Source organism: Panicum virgatum, chromosome 8N (assembly GCF_016808335.1).
Source record: "Panicum virgatum strain AP13 chromosome 8N, P.virgatum_v5, whole genome shotgun sequence".
In the NCBI taxonomy this organism is placed as follows: Eukaryota; Viridiplantae; Streptophyta; class Magnoliopsida; order Poales; family Poaceae; genus Panicum; species Panicum virgatum.
The window spans coordinates 13,933,010-13,939,009 of NC_053152.1; positions in this window are offsets into that span (position 1 = coordinate 13,933,010).

The following is a 6,000-nucleotide window of genomic DNA, read 5'->3' on the forward strand; positions in this document are numbered from 1 at the left end:
ATTACAGCTGGACACGACACTCCGTACAGATTTCTGACAGTGGGCCTGCCTCTCTTCGCGCCCATTCGCGATCAGGGTCTTTGCTGCCTCGTCGAAGAGGCTCTCGGAACCGTCTCGCCATACGTCCCTTCGCCTTGCGCGCCGCCTCTTCGCTTCTCTCCGGGCGGGACCTGCCTTTGCACTCCACCCTTCACTCTAGTGCCTTCGGGCGCGTCCTCTTCGCCTTCGTAGTTCGCTTCGCCATTTCTTCCGCTTCCTTGCTCGCAGTTGACTGCCTTCGGCGATGGGCGAAGGTGGCGTCCCCAACACGGCGCCCTCGGGGCGGCACTCGGCGATGCTTGAGGTTCCCCGTTGGCAAATCATGTTTCGAGACCGGACTAGAACAAGAAGCACAATCTGGATTTATTTTTTTGATTCAAAGCACAATCTAGAAGCTGATGAGTTTGGGGGTGTTTGGGAGCACTCCACTCCACCAAATTTAGCTCTACTCCACAAAAATTTATCCAAACACTATAACCTACTCCACTCCACTCCACCAAATACTAGCTCCACTCCATTAAAAAACTGGAGCACCTGAAGAGGTGCTCTTAGCTGGAACTCCACAAAAAATTATCCAAACACCATAATCTACTCCACTCTACTCCACCAAATACCAGCTCTACTCCACTGAAAACCTGAAGCACGTGAAGAGACCACCAAAACTTGGAGCTCAAAACTTGGAGCTGCTAGAAATTACCCACTACGACTGTACGACTGGTTACACACCCCCTCAATACCGGTTCGAAAAAAAAAAGTCAACTCCTTCCGTAGCGCCTTTCCCCGCAGTCGGGCATCCTCACCGCCACTGCCATTCCCCGTCGCTGCGCTTCCCTCGTAGCATCGCATCATGGCCGCCGCCACGCTCTCCAGTCGCCGTCGTCACCGGGGCTCGCCGCCAGCGCGCCGCCGCGGCAGAGGGCGCCGCCGTACCCATCCCCGTCCACCTCCCGCACGGCCTTCCTCCTCAAGCAGGGGCCCTTCCGCCTACCCGCCCGTGGCAAAGGAGCTCGCAGCTCCCACGCCCATGGCTGCGGAGGTGCTCGCTGCTCCCTCCCGTGGAGCTCGCCACTGTCGCGCCGTCGTCGCGGAGGGCGCTGCCGTCCCCGTTCCCCTGGACCTCCTCACGCGCCCTTCCTCCTCAAGCAGGGGGCCTTCTGCTCGCCCGCCCAATCCGGCGCCTACAGTCCCATGAGGGCACGGCGGAGGAGCTCGCCCCTCCCGCTGGTGGAGCTCGGCGGCCCCGCCCAAGAAGGCGCCTACGGTCCCGCTAGCTCGCATCGGAGAGCTCGCAGCTCCGACGCCCACAGCCGCGGAGAAGCAGGGAGGGGGCGGCGCCCATCAGGGAGGAGGAAGAGGCGGCGCCCACCAGGTGGAGTGGAGTCACGGAGGAGAAAGAGGAAAGGTGGAGTGGAGGTAGAAGAACGACACGCGGGCCCGCGTGGAAGTGAGTGGAATTTAGATGGGCCGAGATGAAGCCTCACGCAGTGGCGGAGCCAAAAATTTGTGACTGGATATGCCAAACATAAAAAAATCGAAGTTAATATGCAATATAATGAACGATTAAGTTATACCGGCCATAACAAATCCATAATAATAACTAGTGGCGGCCTCCTTCGTGCTGGTGCTGGGGCGTTGGCACTAGGGCGGCGAGGCGGCTGCGGTCTGCCACTGGCGGAGTTGCCGTTGCCGATATGAGGAGGTCGGGAGGTGGGAGACGAACTGTCGGATGCCGGTCTGGGGACAGGCGGAGGGCCAAGGGCTGAGAGCCGAGGGTCGGAGGCGCATTGGGGCGGACATGAAGCCAGGGGGACAGGGGCGAGCCGCAAGTAAAGATAGAGAGAGAGAGCGATTCTTTTGTATTTTGGGTTTTCTTGTTGGGCTTTGTTGAACTGGGACCATAAGTTTGTATATAATATAGTGCCAATCAACTATTTAGTATATATTATTTTTCTAGTTCCAATGTGTATGCATGCATTGAGGATATGAAAAACCAAATAAATAACACGGTTTTCTATCACAATTGATAGAAGTAATTAGGGGTAACAAAATCATTTCATTGAATGAGTAATGTGTCTGAAATTTTCTAAAACTACACTCTTTGTAAGACGGAAGCAGTAGTATATATCTATGAATACATATTAGTACTTTCCTTTAAATCTTGGGTATGCCTAGGCATACGGGGGCATACCCCTGGCTCCGCCACTGCCCTCACGGATGAGAATAAAATTTCCACCTAATTTCATTGTTAGCTTTTTCACATACATAAGCCTAGGGCACGAGGAGATAGGGACGATACCCTACGCATCCTCTCTAAAGCAGTGAACTCGATAGCGGTTGACTGTTGGGCTGGTGGGGTGAAAGGAATTGGGCTGGCTTTTTAAAATTGTGGAGTGGAGCCACAGAATACCCAAACAGAATGAACTACAAGTGGTGGAGTGGAGTTGATGGAATGAAGTGATTGTTTTGAGAGTGGAGTGCTCCCAAACAGGCCCTTTATATTCTCTACAATAGATCGGCGTATGTGACTATGACTCTATACTTGACCTTGTAAGATATTCGACATTGGCACATAGCGAGCCCGAGACGATTAGACGAAGATCCCGATACTGAATATTCATGCGACCATAATTTTCTAATCTCACGGTTGATCCCACTCGCTAGACTCTGCTTCCCTTCTTTTCTTCCTCACGCACCCACCTTTCCTCTGCGGTTCTGCTCCCCTTCTTTCCTCCTCACGCACCCAAGCCAGATCCACCTTTCCTCACGCGCCTCCACCCAAGCCAGATCCATGGTGGTCGGCCGGCGACGGGCCCACCTTGGGGCGGAGTGGCGGCGGGCCAACCTCAGGGTGGCGGGGCGTCGTTGGAAATATGCGGCGGGGAGGCCGCGGGGCGGCGGGTCAGCGGTGCGGTGGGCCAACCTCGGGGTGGCGGGGCGGCGTTGGGAAGATGCGGCGGGGAGGCCGCGGAGCGGCGGGCCAGCGGTGGGGCGGGTCAGCGGCGGGGCGGCGGCGGGGCTGCAGCGGGGTGTAGCGGCAAGGAGCGGCGGCGCGCTCGCCGCCGGCCAGGAAGCCGGGCGGCACGGCGGCGGGAAGGCGCAGCGGGGAGCGGCGGCGCGCTCGCCGTCGGCCGAAGCCGATATTTTTACTTTTTTTCTTTTCTTTTGGATGCAAAAAGTTTTTTGTTTAGGATGTAAAATTTTTTCTCATTTTTTTTATTTAGACTCAAAAAATATTTTCAATTCTTTTTATCAAAACTTTCTTGTTACTTTTCTATCTGTCCAAAAATTTTCTCGAATTTTTTTTCTATCTCTTGAATTTTTCTTGAAAAATTTTCTCTCTCTAAATTTTGTGTTAAATTTTTTTGAACTTTTTTTATTACTAAATGACAAAAGGTTACTATAAAGAAAAAAAATTATATGTCTGAAAATCGACCGCAGGAACCTCCCTACGGTCGACTGTAAACTAGCGTGCCCAGATGGACATGGATCGAGAGTTGGAGACCGACACTGCCGGGTAAATCTATTTGTCGCTAGCGTCGCTAGAATACGACCTGTCTCAGAAGAGCAGACGCCGGCCTACTCTGCTAGAATACGACCTGTCTCAGAAGAGCAGACGCCGGCCTACTCTGCATGCGGTCGGTCCACAGAACGCAGGTCCACTCTTGCATGCATGAGTACGGCTCACATATATAAAACGTGATTTTTTTTTATCTGCTGGTTCTTCCTCATTGGCCGGGCCCAGGGCCATAAATCGTTCGTAGAAATCGGAGCAGTTAGAATGTTCCAATCATTTTGACTTTTGGAAACATTCTGAATAGTTCTGAACAATTCCGAATGGTGCAAAACTATTTTGATTAATTCCGAATGATGCAAAACATTCAGAATAGTTCCAAATTTTTTGGGAACATTAGGAACTAGGAATATTGGCGTGCGAAGGCCGCTCTGTGGCGGTTCGTCCGCAGCAAAGTCAAACAGTTCAAATAACAAAAAGCAAGTTTTTTTTATGGTAGGCCAAACTGATATACAGTACACATAGGTATCAAGTTGCAACAACCATAGAGCTCAAAGATGTTGGCAAGCCATGCAATCATTCATCGTAGAGACAAAACAAAGATAGATCAACTACAAATGTTAATAATAAAAGCACAAATAGCGGCATAAGTACAAGTCTTTAGGTTGCGCACCAGGCCATTCATAGTTGGTTAGTCTCCTCTGATACCTGAAAATAAATTAATACTCGATTTGTTGAAGAGACAACATGCATGAGACGATATTGATACTTTTGGTACAGAGATAAAAAAATTTATATCATTGTCTCATATTTATAGTTGTTTGGAATATTAAAGAAAACTAAGAGTACCACCTCACTTCCTAAAACCAAAGAACTTGCATGGCAGCCAACAATGAGAAGTGAAAAGAAAAGGAAAGGAAAGGAACCTTTGATCCAAAGGGCCAAACTTTTAGAATGAAAGGCAAAACTAATACCACATACCAATTTCATAGCTAACCTGAAATTCTTTTTTAAAAAAAGGGAACTTGTTCATGGTTCTTGCTCATTGGGATTGCAATTCATGGGGTAAAAGTCTGCAAAGAAAGATATGTAATAAAATCCATAATGATTTAATTTAATAATCAATAAGAATAAAGCGCATAGCTGCCTATGGTTGCTGCACAGTCGGGCGCCTCAAGCATCATTTCATATCAATGTACAGAATAGCCAATTTATTTAGTTTGTTTATGATGCATAGATAGGCATAATAGTAATCCACTATGACATAAGTACATAAGTACATAACTACATTTCTGCAGCTCAATTCACACCATTGACTCTAAGGTGCCTCACCAGGGATTACAGCATGCTCGAGCACACCTGCTTTACAGACCCGTAGCAAACTCATGAGCATTCTTATGGTTTACAGGTTTCCATCAACCATTTTGATAATCTGTCTTTCATTATTTTAACCAAGCAACAAATTGCTGTACGGGAAAGAAATTCTGCATTCTAATAAGAACATTTGCAGAATTAAACAAAGCCACTCATAACTAATTAGCATCAAATCAATTGCCTAAGGAGTTCTATTAGTATTATACTGCAGTAGCTTATATATGGCAATTAGTGTACATCACATGTTTTTCTTAGTATTATCAGTCAAATCAAACATTGCACAAACAACTAAACAGATTATTGAGGTCAAGATGCAAGAGGTCACAGGAGAATGCAACCTTTTTGTTCTGCCAGAAGTAGCAGTTGAAGGAGTGGATGTTAAGATGACCTCCTCTTGCCTTGCCTCTATTCTGCCGGCAAGTCGCTGTGTTCCAGTTTGGCCAGTCCAGACTCTAGAGTGGCGCACCTGAATGCACCAAATGCAATTGTACCATGGAGGACTAACAAACGACCAGTAAGGAATGTCATTGCAAGGAGGGCAAATGAAAGAATCAAGAGTTCACTTTGCCTGCTAAATCCTGAACATAAGGTGGACTAAGATAAAAAAAATAACTTGGTAAGAACCGGAAACTGTGAAATGTTTGATGATAGAGTTTTTTTCCTCTTCTTTAATTTAGATAAATTATGAATATGCAAAGAGCATCATAGTTTCGTTGATGTTTTAGAAATTCATATAGGCTTGCAAAACAGATGGATTCATGACCTTTGGACAAACAATATGCAAGCATTGCCACTCACCCATTTATGGAGGATCAAAAAAGGGAGAAAGCCTGCTGATTAATGAGTTCACAAATCATGAAAGTGCTGATTATAGATGGATGTATGCCAAACTCACAGGCATATCTATCCAGATAGTCCATGTAAAATAAGATCTAGAAATGAATAAGAGGTTATTATGCAAAAATTCAGTGTACAAAATTACTGGCAGTCAAATTGATATAATGTTGGTAATGCTATACTCAGCAGGCCACCATGAATATTAATCACTGATTATAGAAACATCATCATGAAGGGAG